At 46.6% G+C, this 15381-nt stretch overlaps 1 protein-coding gene across 3 annotated transcripts in view; it reads right to left on the bottom strand.

Annotated features, from left to right (window-relative positions):
* LOC138258874 (uncharacterized) overlaps positions 1-15381 on the bottom strand; it is an 89801-nt gene that overhangs the window by 34516 nt on the left and 39904 nt on the right. Inside the window, exon 2 of one of the 3 annotated variants that reach the window (XM_069206176.1) lies at positions 11877-12199. The exons of the other annotated variants lie outside the window; for them this stretch is intronic. The gene's annotated coding sequence lies outside the window, so the exon portion shown is untranslated. The remainder of the gene's footprint in view (positions 1-11876; positions 12200-15381) is intronic. 3 annotated transcript variants of the gene reach the window in all.

The raw sequence follows: 15381 nt of genomic DNA, 5'->3' as shown, positions 1-15381 counted from the left end.
ATCGTGAGTCACCCAGATGCCTTCTGGGTCTCCTTTTATACTTTGCTTCTGGTTACCACCTGCTCTGAATCAGTGGTAATCTGGGCGTGTAAAACGGGCTTTTTGCGACTAGTCGCAATTTGCGACTGGCTTTTGCATATGGTTTGCGACTCGCAATATGTGGCTTCCTATTTGCGGGTCGCAAAATCAGGTCGCAATTTTTGCGAGTGGGTAACGGCTCGCATCGGTATTTGCACTTCGGAAATGGGATTTTTGCATCCCATTTCGGATTTTGCGAGGTTGCAAATAGCGATTCGGGCCATTTGCGACTCGCAAATGTTTGCTACATCTGGCCCCATGTCTCTTGCGACCCACTTGGAAATCGCAAACAGTGTGGGCAAATTTGTGAGTCAATCTCTAATGGTCGTACATTTGGCCTATGATGTACTGATTAGAGCAACTCCTCAGCAACATGGCAGGTGTACTGGAAGTGGCATCATCTGCCTGTTGAACCCCTGTTGACATCACAAGGTCCCATGCATTGCTGCTCTGCAGCCTCTATTTGCCTCTATTTGCCATTGATCGGTTTGCTTTCTGTGAATGAATGAAAAAATGATGAATGAATGAATGATGAATGAACGAAGTAATGAACGAATGTGTGACTCAACCAACGAATGAACAAATGAATGAATGAATGAATGAGCAAATGAATGAATGTATGAATGACTCAACGAACAGATGGATGAATGGATGAATCGGCGAATGAATAGATGGATGAATGTATGAATGACGACGAACGAAAGGATGGAGGAACGAATAGATGTATGACTGAATGAACGGACAGATGAATGAATGAATGACATTTCAAAAGCACACTGTTACCGCAAGTGGTAACCTTGCGGTAAATCATCTCGATCGTGCAGCTGAAAGGTGATAATTTAAGAAAAGCTGAGGAGACCACTTATCGGGTGTTTCCAAAATGTGGGATGGTCACGGATCACCTGTATGGAAAAGGACAGGGAAATCCATTGTGTAGCGCCTAAGGCAACATTAGTTTTTTTAATACGGGGAAGACAGAGAAGGCAGTGGATGATTAAAGAGTACAATTATGGAGATATGATGAATTTGTTTTGAGGTGAGAGGGACGTAGGATGCTTGATGGGCCAGGTAAACAGATTTGAAAGGAACATTCTAGCAGACACTGGGAAAAAGGAAATCATATTCGTAAGCGAAGGTGCACCGCTCCAGGGACTGCTTAAGCATTTTGGGGGTCTTGGAGCAAACGTATTTTGGGCCCCCCTGCTCGGAACAGCTTTGAATTTATTTCAGCTCTTTCATGCCCTTTTTGTCCAAGTTACTGACAGTGACAGACACATTCGTCCAAATACTAAATGTGTTCATATCTAATATCCAGGGATTGTGATGTGTGTTTTCAATATTGTAACAAAGCAGCAGCTCATTATTATTACTGCAAATAATCTCTGTGACAACAACTTCCCATTTCTTATATGTGAGGTCCTGTTTTGATCTAAAAGAAACTATTTCTTGGATGCTGCATGAAACATAAACACAACAGTTCTTCTCAAAATGCCTGTATTATACTCTCACACATCACCCACATTAAAGGAAAACAGCATTTAACACAATCTGTTTAAGAATTATTGAAGGTCACCAGGGCAAGACTCAGCAGAGCAGAGCTGACTCTATGGGGGGTGGAGGAGGCTGGAAAGCTGGGGCCCTGGACCCATGCCTGAAAACGTCTCTGGCACCAGTGAGTCCAACTTGTGTGGAGGAGAGGGAGGAGTCATAACTGACTCCCAGGTTCCTTGCCCTGGTGACCAGGATGGGGTGTTCCCTAACTCTGGAGGCCACCGGGTAAAGCCTAGATTGGGGAAGAGGTTCCAAGGATTATCGCCCTTGATCATGAAGACATTTTTGGGTCTCCAATCAGTCACACCTCGCTGACACCGATGACAACTGTCTAGGGTGATGTGGCTGTGGCAACTGATTGACACAATAATTTGTGTATCTTCAGCATGGGACGTGAACTCCAAGCTAAAAGAAAGAACAAAGCATAGGACACGAATGAGGCAAGGCAAGGATCCGAAGGAGAACCAGATTTAGGCGGTCATTATTAACATAGGCAGCCCGGACTGTCTAGACCGCCATATTATGCTCATGGCAGGACCGCCACAGACGGCCCTCCGCCATTGCCAGGCTGCTGCCTCCAGGCAGCCTGACGATGGCAGAATTCCTTATCCGACAGGGCAGCGCTGCAAGCAGCGCTGCCCGCCGGATAAAGACCCTGTGTCCACCAGCCTTTCCCTGGCGGTTTCCCTGGCATGGGCAGTGCAGGGGCCCCTGTGCACAGCCCCGTCGCGCATGTCACTGCCCAATTTATGGGCAGTGATATGCGCGACGGTCGCTGCTGCTCCCGCTGCACTGCTACATTGACGACGGCTCTATGTGGAGCCGTCGGAAATGTCCAGGCCCAGCATTCTGCTGGGCCGGCGGGCAAAAACACTGTTTCTGCCTGCCGGCCCAGCGGAATGGTGTTTATTCGGCCGGCGGGGTCCTCAACGGGCTGGCGGTCTGTGTTTAGACCGCCAGCCCGAACACGGCGGGAAATCCCGCTGTGTTCATAATGAGGGCCTTAATGTGTCTGCTAGAGACAAGAAACCCAATGGTGAGATTAGAAAAGTCAAGTAGAGGTGGCTTCAGGGAGACCAGGGGATAAGACAAGAGAAGAATTGTGATAGATTCAGCAAGAGAAGGAAGAACAAAACACCAGTAGATTTTGTTAATATTGTCTTGAAAGAAGAAGGAAGGTCAGAGGAAAGGCTCTGGGAGGGAAAGATTTTACTTTTGGAAGTGGAGGGATCTCACAAATCTTTAAACATGGTGAAGAATTCACGAGAAGTTGCTGGCAGAAAAAAGAGAAGGCTCTAGTCTGCTTAATAAGGATTTTGTATTTCTTCATATGAGGGCAAACCTGGTATTGTATTTGGAGACATTGTCCTTTCTCTGTTTCTGTTCCTGGTCCTTACAATGGCGTTTAGTAGACCTGAGCTCATCCTTGTACCAGGCAGACAAGGAGGATTCGAGGTGGGGTGCCAAGTTTTTTAGGAGGAGTGAAGGTGTCTAGAGCAGGGGTGACTCAGGTGAGCTTGTGGACGCTGGACCATTGCTTGGAGAGGACAAGCATGGGAATGCCTAGAGAGTCATTTCTGTTATATTTATGGAAAATTGATGGCTTAGGGAATTTGATCCTGTTGCTGCCCAGATCAGGAGTAGAAAAGCCAAGGAGAGCGAATGCCTACAAAGGGGTTCAGCTGCTACATCCCAAAACCCTGACAAACAAGTAGACTTGAATTCAAATGCTAACTTCTCCAACTTATCAAATTGTGTGTTTCTGGGCAAATTACATTAGTACAGTGTCTCCTGTATTGTATTTTTTCCATTGTCTTAATATTCCATTAAAAAACCAAGGACATCTGCCAACAAAATAGTTGTCAGTGTTAGGCAAGACAACCTCATCCAGTTTTGCCTTTTTAACTAACCAAGGTTTTGCATGCTGGGATTGTAAACCCACACTATTGACAGAGTGTTCACAGCCCTGTGTAAGTGAAATAAATAAACAAAGGCAGAGTGCTGGCTACCAGAGGAAGTGGAAAGCTGCACAAGGGGCTGATGTGCCTTTTGTTAGTACAGCAGGTGCAGTGGCAACGGGGCCCAGCGGTCTCCAGAACACAATGTACCCTCAGCTGTGACTGTGTTTTACTACCGAACTGCCCATAGACAAAACTCCAGTTTCTCTCCCTAGCAGAACATTAATCACAAGAGGTATCTTGACATTTTGTTTCCTGAAGGCTGGACACACAAGGAACTTTTCACCAGGTGCTTTTAAATCAGAATTTTTGTAAGTCTTTGGTAAACACAGTGCCTCCCCTGAGGTCAGCGCCCCCGATCCAGGTCAGCACCCGGTGCGACTACACCGCTCGCACTGCCCTAAAGCCGGCCCGAGGGGGCAAGGAACCCTGGGAGTGGGGGACTCAACATTAGGGACCACCTGTGAACAAATATTCATCGCTCTGTATTTTGGGGATTTCAGTCTGGCCAGTGGCACCTTGGAGGTGCACAGTTTTTTGTGGAGTAACAGTGTTGATAACTAAGGAAAACAAGCTCAGCGAAACCGACAAGGCAGGGATACCCACCAATAAGAGGGAAGGGGTGGGACATCAAGATGAAAACACTAAGAGCAGGATGCAAAGTCAGAGATGTTTTAAGGCATGGACAAAGTAAGTTCTGTCCCGAAGACCCCAGCCTTTCCGTGGGGGGCGAGGGGACAAAAAGAGCCTACTCTGCTCTGCAGAGTCTTGCCCTGATGACCTCAAACAGATTGTTTTAAGTACCAATACCCTTTAATTTATATTAATGAAGGTCAGGATTCTGCAAAGTCGGTCCTGGAGACCCGGGTCCATGCCAGATTTTTTGCATATCCACATTTGGGAAAATGTAGATTTCTTAAACATCTTTTTTCTAAATGTGGATATGCTAAAAACCTGGCATGGACCCGGCTCTCCAGGACCGACTTTGCAGAACCCTGATGTAGGTGAATGTGAGAGTCTAATAGAGACATTTTGCAGAGAACTGTTATGTTTACTTATGCAACAGCCATAAAAAGTTTCTTTTAGGTCAAAACAAGACCTCTCATATGGTGAATGGGAGGGTGTCACAGAGATTATTTGCAGTGATATTATTGAGCTGCTGCTGTGTTACAATACTGAAAACACACGTCACTTTACCTGAATATTAGATGCAAACACATTTAGAATTTGGCCCAGTGTATCTGTGCACTGTCAGTGACCTGGCCGAAGAGGGCATGAAAGACCTGAAATTGATTCTTAAAATCAAAGCTGTTCCGAATAGGGGCCCCCAAAATACGTTTGGCCCAGCCCCCCCCAAATCCTTAAGATGTCCCTGTGCAAAGTTTATCTATGAAGAAGGGTAAAGTAATGTGCTGGGAAATCCAGTTGAGATGCAGTTGTCCATCCGTGAATAAACCACTCCATTTAACAGAATGACAAGCCAGTTGTCTCTACAGAGTGACTCCTCCTGATGCAGTGTTAGTGCATGGCCAATGAGCAATCTTAGAGCTGCAGGGCACAGTTTCAAATTTGTGGTTAGGGTTTGGATGTTGGGGCTTGAAAGAGCAGTACCAGCAGCTTATGGTTGGTTGATACTTGGAAGGTGTCTCCATACAGACAAGAAGTGCTTAATTTGTGCCGGGGGGTTCCAGTGCTCGGCACCAGCACTTAATTGCCCATATCGGCACTTATGACAGTCTGCCACATGGTGGCGCCCTGTGTGTAATTTGAAGATGAGTAGAACAACAGTTGTTTAGTAATTCAATATACATTAAAAATGACTAATACTTGCCACCCAAGCCATTCTTCTAGCTATGTGCGGCTAGAATAGTCTGAAGCACCACACTCGTAGGAGTGTGGTTTTAGTAGGTGTGTTTGTACCGTCAGAGGCAGCGCTGGATGGGCAACGGGTGGTGAAAGCTGCAGTGGCCTCCTGACGAGGGCCCTGGCACTGATGTTTTTTTTACAAATTAAGCTCTGAGCTAGAGGTGGAAGTGCTGCTATTCCCAGTGGATGGTGATGACTTCATCCTCGATTTGTGCCTACCTCTGTTCCATGGAATGGGATCTCCTGCTTGCATTGGCTATTGGGATCCATTTTCCACACCTCTGCGGTTGAGAAGAAGAGCCCCTCCTCTGGCGGGGTTACCATTGTCTAACAATTTTGTTTAATGAATGGTGTCAAAGTACTCAAGGGTGGTGTCCACTGAGAGCCCATCTTGGTTTACATCAGGGGACTGCTGATACTCTCCTGTCCATTCCAAGGCGGATGTTAATTTGGGAAGGTCTCTAAGCGGTCAGCGAGAGAGGCGAGGTCAGCCAGGCACTCATCTCAGCTTTTTTTTATTTTTCCTTTAAAAAACAAAAAAAAACTGACCATGCAAATAAAATACCAGATACATCATCACAAAGCAGTTGGCGTTACATACATGATAAAACGAGATCAACAGATAAAAGCGTCATCAAGAAATACTAATGTTTTTCTTATTCGTATCACCGGACATAAAAAGTTAGACACCTTACAACAGATCACCAGGGAACTCAATTGTTGTTGAAACAACAGAGCAGGCCGACATTGTGGTCATTAAGAATGGGTAAAATGTAATGTTTACGTGGTACAGAATAACAAGGAGAGAAAAACATAAAGTGCAAGGTGCATTGGGTCGAGAGGCCATCACAGGGACAGTTAATCAAAGCCAATGACCAATTGTTAATGGCTGGAAAGTGATTAAAATGTGGCAAATATCCAGCCTAAAGCGTGCCAGAAGTTACCGGTGCCATTGGATATGAACGGCAGTGGGGTGTGGCTTAGTCATGTCAGTAACCAGCATCAATTGAGTCTTAATAACACTGGGTCTGACCATTTCCTTAGAAAAACTTAGGTCATTAAGAATGGACAAACAGCAGCTTTTTAGGTCTCTGCTGCTCACTTTAGATGAAAACAATTGGGTGAATCAGATTATTAGGATATCCCAGATTCATGCAAACAATTTTGCAAACTCAAACCAAGAAAAAGTGCCAGAATAAGTTACATTTAAACAATCATTCAAAGTCATAGATTTAAAATAGTAAAGTCACTAGTCCAAATCATGTGCCACAATAAAATGGGCTGTATGATAATCAAGTCAGTTAAAAAGGGGCCCCTTGTTCTCAATGGCAGACAAAGGCGGAACAACCACAAGAGACAGCTAAAAGATTCTTAAAACATTTAGGCCCTCATTCAGACCTTGGCGGGCGGCGGAGGCCGCCCGCCAAAGTCCCGCCGTCAGGTTACCGTTCCGCGGTCGAAAGACCGCGGCGGTAATTCTGACTTTCCCGCTGGGCTGGCGGGCGGCCTGGCCGCCCGCCAGCCCAGCGGGAAAGAGGCTTCCACGATGAAGCCGGCTCGGAATCGAGCCGGCGGAGTGGAAGCTGTGCGATGGGTGCAGTTGCACCCGTCGCGTATTTCAGTGTCTGCGCAGCAGACAGTGAAATACATTTAGGGGCCCTCTTACGGGGGCCCCTGCAGTGCCCATGCCAGTGGCATGGGCACTGCAGGGGCCCCCAGGGGCCCCGCGACCCCCCCTACCGCCATCCGGTTCCCGTCGGGAGAACCGCCGGGAACTGGATGGCGGTAGATGGGGTCGGAATCCCCTCGGCGGCGCAGCTAGCTGCGCCGCCTTCGAGGATTCCAATGGGCGGCGGTACACTGGCGGGAGCCCGCCAGTGTTGCCGGTCCAACCGCGGCTTTACCGCCGCGGTCGGAATGCCCATTGGAGCACCGCCGGCCTGTCGGCGGTGCTCCCGCGGTCCTCCAACCCGGCGGTCATGGACCGCCAGGGTTGGAATGACCACCTTATTCTCAAATATCTGGAGCAAACAAACATTTTTGAAACCCCCAGATGCCCGCCCCGTGAAGGGCTACAGAAACACATTTTGAGTTGTAAATGGTTAGCATTTATTTTACTGGCTTGTCCCCCAACTTACTTGAAAATTTGAGAAGTGCTGAGATAGACTTATTAAAATACTGCAGTCTATTGTCAACTGCTGGAGTCCATAGGCCACGGCTGTCAAATAAAATACCAGGATAACAGGATAATAAAGTCGGTACAAGACTTTATCCTAAAATCGTGACACTTCTACAGATGCCTCCCACACTGCATTACGAAGTTCCTCCCTATGTTGACAGACAAACCAAGATTCGACATAAAGGCCCTCATTATAAGCCTGGCGGTTGGTGACCACCAGGGCTATAGTGGCGCTAGTACCGCCAACAGGCTGGCAGTACTAGTCACTGTATTTTGACCGCGGCGGAACACCACCGGGACCAGCAGTATACCGCCATGGCGGTTGTAATCCGCCAAGGCAGCTGCGCTGGGGATTTCGACTCCCCTTACCGCCAGCCTGTCCATGGCGGCAGACACCGCCATGGAAAGGCTGGTGGTAAGGGGACACAGGATGCCCCTGGGGGCCCCTACACTGCCCATGCACTTGGCATGGGCAGTGCAGGGGCCCCCAGGCATAGCCCCATCGCACATTTCACTGCCCGATTTTCGGGCAGTGAAATGCGCAATGGGTGCTACTGCACCCGCTGCACATCAGCATTGCCGCCGGCTCTATTACGAGCCGGCAACAATGTTGATGTGACTTTTCCGCTGGGCCAGCGGACGGTAACACTGTTACCGTCCGCTGGCCCAACGGAAAAGTTGAAATAGGGAGCCAGGAAATCCGCTAGCACTGGCGGTATTCTGGCACCCGCTGACTCAGAGGTCTTCTAAGAAGACCGCCGAGGTTGTAATGAGGGCCAAAATCTGTAAAAGAATTAAGTAATTGCTGCAGGCACCTTGGAGTGCACGACATAAGGACGGCATCGTCAGCATAGAGTAAACAAGGTATAGATCTATGCCCTATTTGGGGGCGGGGATGTCACTATGTATATCACACAAAGCACACTCTTTGATGATGTTAATATACAGAGTAAATAGCAGGGGCGCAAGTATGCAACTGTGTCTGACCCCTCTTCCAAGGTCAAAAGTGCTACTGCATTCACCCTTGAGGCCATAACGTACTCTGGTTTTCCCTACAGAGTATAAGGGCCTGATTTAGATCTTGACTGAAGTCCTGCCGTCCCTTGGTGGCGGTGGTTTCAAGTACTCCGTCAAGAAGACAGAGTTCCGACTACCGTATTTAGATGTATGGCGGCTGAGCCTCCCACCTCTGCGATGGAGAACACTGCCCCACGGATGGTGCGGCGGACTCCTATGCTGGCTAACATTACTCTGTCGCCATCAGAATGGCAGGTTACCGCCGACCATATTTAGGTTTCACAGTCATACTGCTGTTGTTATGGCGGCGGTGTCCTGATGGAGGGGGTCCATAGCGGGAGGTGTTGAACATTGTCATATGCCTGTGGCAATAGAATGCATGGAGCACACAACCTAGGTACTGTGGCTGCATGCATCCACCTGCGTACCACAGTAAACAACACACTCCTTTCACACCATGATCCTTTGCCATTCAACCACAACACAAAATGTTCCTGCAGGAAACACACGTTGTAATACATCCTAACACAGAACATACATACACTATTGACACTACACACACATACACTACAACCACACCACCCACCACAATAACACAATCATCTAAACCAACACACTCACACAAAAGCATACTGTCGGAAGCTGGCTCTTTGTATAGTGGACCAAAATGGGGTACACTGTGCAAAGAGTCCAGACAAACCCCAGAGGTATCACAGAGGCATAAATGACATCCCAAATGCTCTCTTTTGTGGTTGTGTGGTCAAGCAGTCAGGCATATCAGAGGGTAGTGCTAAGCATGTAAGACACATATTCATACAGTAAGTGAGACCCACACTCAATAAAGAAATCTGACACCAACTTATAAAAATAACACACACTTTCATATAAATTTAGATACCAAGATCAGGAGTCAGGTGAGTACTTTTCGAGTCATGGCTTTTTAGAGTTTTCAAAAGTTGACAGTGCATTTTTTAGATGCGGTAATGTTATCCTATGGAGGAAGAACACACACTGCATACAGGTAGAGTACAGCGACTTATGGGACTAATCTTCTGCACTTAGGGTAAGTATGAGGCAAGGTCCAAGGCCAACCCAGCAGGTCACCTCTGGCAGCATTGGGGCGGCCGAGTGCAGGGGTGCAGTTCAGTGTAGGGTGCCCTGTGTAAGCCTATGGGGATTGGTCCGATTACAAAGTTGCTGCAGGGATGGACTGGAAGGTCAGTCCCGGGGCACCCACAGGAGGTCTTGACCCTTGAGGTCCTTGGGCATGTGGGGACACAGTCGGTCCACTCCTCCTCGGGCTGTGGGGTGCGGGTGCAGTGGTGTCTTTTGCTGTCGGGTCCGGTGCGGGAGTTCCTCACTGTTGCAGGGGAGCCTGCAGAAACAGTTTGCAGGCATGGACTGGATGTCCAGTCTGACCAAGTCAACAAGTGGTCTCAGGTCTCACGAGGCTGGGAGACGTGGGGATTGCTCTGGGGTGGAAGGGTGCAGAGGTGTCCTGGGGCATCGGATCTTTGTATCCTGGTCACTCGCGGTTGCAGGGGTATCTGCAGAACAGGCTGCAGACTGCATCGTGAAGTCCACTGTGGGCGCACTCAAGGTGGGTTTTGTCTTTGGAGGGTCTGGGGACCACACTGACACCATTGGCCCACTTCAGCATAGGCTAGGCTGCTTGGGTGCAGTGGTGATGTCCGGTGCTGGGATTTTGGTGGTCCCAGTCCTCAGAGTTCTTTCTTTGGTGCCTGCGGATGCAGGGGAGCAGCTCCTCTACTTCAAGGGAGTTCTACTCGGCAATTTGCAAAGCACTGGCAGCTATCTCAGTTTCTTGAAGGCTGCAGCAGCAGGGCTGGTCAGTTGCTCCGTGAGGATGGGTGCAGCAGGCAAGCTGGCAGGGCTGGCGCCATGTCAGTTGTGCTCCTCGGTTCTCTGTTCAGCAGGCTTCTTGTCCACTCCTTCTTTTGTGTCCAGTGAAGATCTGTTTTCCTGGTATCAGGGGGTTCCCTTAATACTCAATTTAGGGAGCAATAAGAGTAGTGAAGGGTAGTAGCCAATGGGCTTCTTACCCTTGCGTTAACTACACATCCTAGATGACAACTTCCTGTGGGCATCACCCTGTCCAAAGTTCCTAAATTCTACCACACACAAGATGGTGGAATGTCCTAGGTTGTGTCCACTTCAGGCTGGTCACCGTAGGGGTATGTCCAGCCTGGAAGGGCGACACACCTCCTGCATAACTAATTTTCTCACCTGTCCAGGTGCCAGATGTACCCTGGGGTAGGGGGAATCGGCATCCTCCTCTGAAGAAAGCCATTTCTGCATACCAAAGGCCGTGGGCTTCTTTGAAACTCCCTGCCTTGGAATGCAGATTTGTGGGTCATCCTGTTGGGAGGGGTGTGCTAACACCTGAGCCAGAGCAGGCTTTGTTTCTGACCTCCGGAGAGCGGAGGCTGTCACCCTTGGAGGTCTGATATTCATCGGTTGATGGCAAACTGGCTAGAAATGGTCAGGGAGCTCACCAGCAGTTGGTAGGCTTTTAATCCACTCACACCCCTCCTACCCTTACTCCTCCTTCCCAATTCTTAAGCTACCTTGCCTTGAAACCTACCACACTTACTCCCACCCCTGCTACGTAAAAGCCTGAGGTGCCTGATATGTGCCCAATAGATGCCCCTTTCTGAGGGGAAGGTTACCCCTGGACAATAGGCAGGAGACAGGTTAAGGGCTAGAAAGCCAGGAGAAAGTGTATCTACCAAACATTGTTCACTGTCACATACGTGTTACATTGCTAAAACAATGTACACGAGGGAAAGGAGTACATGAATGATTACTTGAGTTCAACTTTGACAAAGTTTGTCCCACATTGCTTATTGCTGTACAATTCATTGTGCTAATGGAATGGATGTACCAGTGAGATACAGGTTCTGATACAATATTTCACTGTCATGTCCCATTGCAAAGTTCACACATTGACATTGCTTACAATTGTGATGGACTTTGAGAAGTTAGTGCAAGTATTCATTCTGGTAATGAATATTTACACCACAAAAAAAAATATATCAAAAGATGTTGTTACAGGTGCATTTAATTTAATTTCTGACACATCTAGTGCAAACACATATACATTACACTAGTATTTTAAATTCTTTTTAGGGCATTTATGTCAGCGCACCATCCCGGACAAATGTTAAGTGACAAGTCAATGTTAACAAGTAGTATGGACTGCTCACCTTCAAGTCGGGCGACAATGGGGTAGTTTTCCGTCATGGTTAGGTGGAATCAGCAATGGCAGGACTGGTCGGATTCCAGTGGAAAACAGAAGTGCAATGTGGAAAGAAGGTAGGTTTTTACCTTATTTCCCTTCCAATCCACCAACTCAGGAGTGAAGGTTTCCCTGTCACAATTGCCTTGGCAGGAAGGCACATCGTGATTTTCTTGGCAAGAATACTGGCTGGGGTCCCGCTGCCTGACGCTATTTCCAATGATGCTGGTGTAGATTTCTGGCGGAGTCGGCGGGACTCGGGCGGTCTATCATCTATGCTCCAACCAGCATCTAAATAGATCGGGCAGAGTGTCAAGGCAGGGGATGAATTATTTGACGGAAAACTGACAACATGACTCATTCCACCAAGAACTAAATCAGGTTCTAAGTCACTTAGGAAGGCTATAATCGACAGATCCACCCCTAAATATGATAAAATAACCTATAAACGTCTGTGTTGTACACCAGAGAAAGCACTTGATAATTCTATGAATGCTAAAAACAGGCGACCCTTCTTTATAAAGGTGTACTTGCCAATAAGTAAATTAAGGTTGAGGCCCTGTTCTACAGTTCTCAAGACTTTGCGAAATCCATATTAGAGATCGGAAAATATATTGTTAGACTCAGCCCACTCATCCAGGCGATTCATCAGAACTCTCCCTGCCACATTAGACAAAGAATCAAGGAGTGGTATGGGGTGATAACATGCAGGCTTGGCACTGTCACCTTTCTTAAAGATCGGTACAAATATGGACTCTGACCAAGTTCTAAGAATACCAGAATGGCAGCAAGCCTGTAGAACCCTAGTCACGATAGGATCCCACAAAGGAATGTCTGCCTTAAATAGGTTGATGGCAATACCGTCCAGGACAGGGGCTTTTCTGCCCCTTTTACCTGCCAATGCCTCATTGACTTCATCCAAAGAAAAACACAAACTAGAGGAGTCATAGGTCATAAAATCCAAGGCGGTACTATCAGAGTCTTGACAAAATTGAGATGAACTGGAATATAACTTGGAGAAATTAGTGACCCATTCAGACTTACTAACTGCTGCCTCAAGACTTGGGCCGATTCGTCCTTTAAGAGGGGACCATTAATAAAATGTCAAAAGACACAAGTGTCTCTGGACAAGGTGCCATCAATCAGGGAGACCCAGGCCAAGGTTTTCAGTGCCTTCTTCCTGATTTTTAGTGCTGAATGATAAGCTGATCTTAATCTTCTCACTTCCTGAGGGCAGCGGGTGGCTTATAGAGAGCTGACAAAAGATGTTTCTGAGTGCAGAGCAATTTTCTATCAAACTATTGGACCCTCAGGAATTAACCTGGAGGGAAGATCTAGTTAGGGTAGCTTTAATAGCCTCCACAATTGACAACAAAGTAGACTTGGTGTCAGTATCACTAGATGAGATATCCAAGCAAATATTAAAGGCATCCCTCTGAATAGAAACCAATTTTTCGAGGAAAACACCAGGATCCATGTTAGACCATTACACAGAAATACCAATGCGAGTTGTAAGGGCAGAGTTACCAAGAATGTGTTCCGCTAGGATGTTTCTATGACTGAACTTCCACCTAAGAGAAATTGATTGAGGAAATGATTGCTCGCACAGGTCTGATGGACCGTGAAGTCAGCTAAAACAAACTTACATTTGACAGAACATAAGAGATAATCAATGACAGAATTGTGCCCACCCCCAAAATAAGTAGCTGTAAAAGGAACAGAGGGGGAACACAACTCATTTGAAAAACTAAGGTTTAATTTTAACATTAAGTCATTCAATAAGATACCATAGCCATTATGGGAAAAACAGGTTTGATCATCGTTACTTAGTTCTACCATACCACAAATGTCGTTAGGTGGAAAAGGGCATAATTGAATATTAAAGTCACAACCCCACACTACAAGAAATTCCTTCCCTTCACAACAGCAAATATTATCAAGTTCCCGTTCAAGCTGGGACAAAGCTGAGTTGGTATCGCAAAGGAGGGATGTTAGTATAAAAGTTCACAACAATGACATTTAAATCGCAGGTAATAAAACACACGGTAATCAAACAATATAAAGAAGAAGAATCAATTCTAATAATTTGATCAGGCAACCGATTAGAAACATAAATGAACAAACCTCCCTTTGGCCTGCCAGTATAAGAAGGTGCGGCAGCTAGATGAAAAGTCTTAAACCCATTGATGTGAATAGGGTCCAAGGCCCACATCTACTGTAAACAGAGAAACCAAAACGTAGCCACAAAGTCCATGCAAAAGGGAAGGAGAAACTTAGAACAGAGTCCTGCCACATTTCAAAAGAGGAACTTATATGGGAAAGGTCCTGGGATTAAAAACTATAGGAATATTACCAGTCACCAATGGCGAGGGAACCTTCAAGATTGATATGTCAGGGTTGAGACTCAAGCAAGGAGATGGGTGAACCACAAGTTGAGGGAGCTCCTCTGACTCTAGTTTAAGCCAATTAATACCGTCCAGATCTAACAGCGGGGAATAATGGTTCTGTGTAGCAATGGCAAGGTGACCAACCAAAGAATCATGGTAGTTATGCTCCCCGGTGGAAGAGAGCCCTGCCTCCAAAGTAGATGGACAATAAAAATATCCCAGTGGGAAAGCAGTTACTTGTAATGAAGGGTTGGTAGGGTTGGCACTGGCTCTGTTCAGGATCGATTGTACCAATGGAGTAGACTTAAAAGACATCCCAGAGAGGTGAGGTTCAGGATAACCCATCCATAGACACACGTCTATACGAGTCTATGGTCTATACAAGTCTATGCAAGCCCATGGTCTATACAAGTCTATACAAGTCTATGGTCTATGCAGGTCTATCCAAGTCTATGCAATTCCATGGTCATACAAGTCTATACAAGTCTATGGCCTGTACAAGTCAATACAAATCCATGGTCTATACAAGTCTATGGTCTATACAAGTCTACACAAGTCTATGCAAGTCTATGGTCCATACAAGTCTATACAAGTTTATGGTCTATACAAGTCTATGGTCTATACATGTCTGCACATGTCTATACAAGTCTATGCAAGTCCATGGTCTATACAAGTCTATGCAAGTCTATACAAGTATATCCAAGTCTATACAAGTCTATGGTCTATACAAGTCCATGCAAGTCTATGGTCCATACAAGTCTATACAAGTTTATGGTCTTTACAAGTCTATGGTCTATACATGTCTGTACAAGTCTGTACAAGTCTATGCAAGTCCATGGTCAATACAAGTCTATGCAAGTCTATACAAGTCTATCCAAGTCTATACAAGTCTATGCAAGTCTATGCAAGTCTATATAAGTCTATACAAGTCTATACAAGTCTGTACAAGTCTATGATCACTGGGCCCAGGCCAAGAAAGCTGCATACTTTGGATACTGAGGATGGGGGAGCAGCGGGATTAATCTCTCAGTTGGACCAGGTGTAACTCCTCCTGCTGAGAACTAGTAGCCAAAAACTGTTATATTG

This window comes from Pleurodeles waltl, chromosome 9 (assembly GCF_031143425.1).
Source record: "Pleurodeles waltl isolate 20211129_DDA chromosome 9, aPleWal1.hap1.20221129, whole genome shotgun sequence".
Classification (NCBI taxonomy): Eukaryota; Metazoa; Chordata; class Amphibia; order Caudata; family Salamandridae; genus Pleurodeles; species Pleurodeles waltl.
The sequence above is the reverse complement of the archived record's forward strand: the minus strand, read 5'-3'. Positions and strand labels throughout refer to the sequence as shown.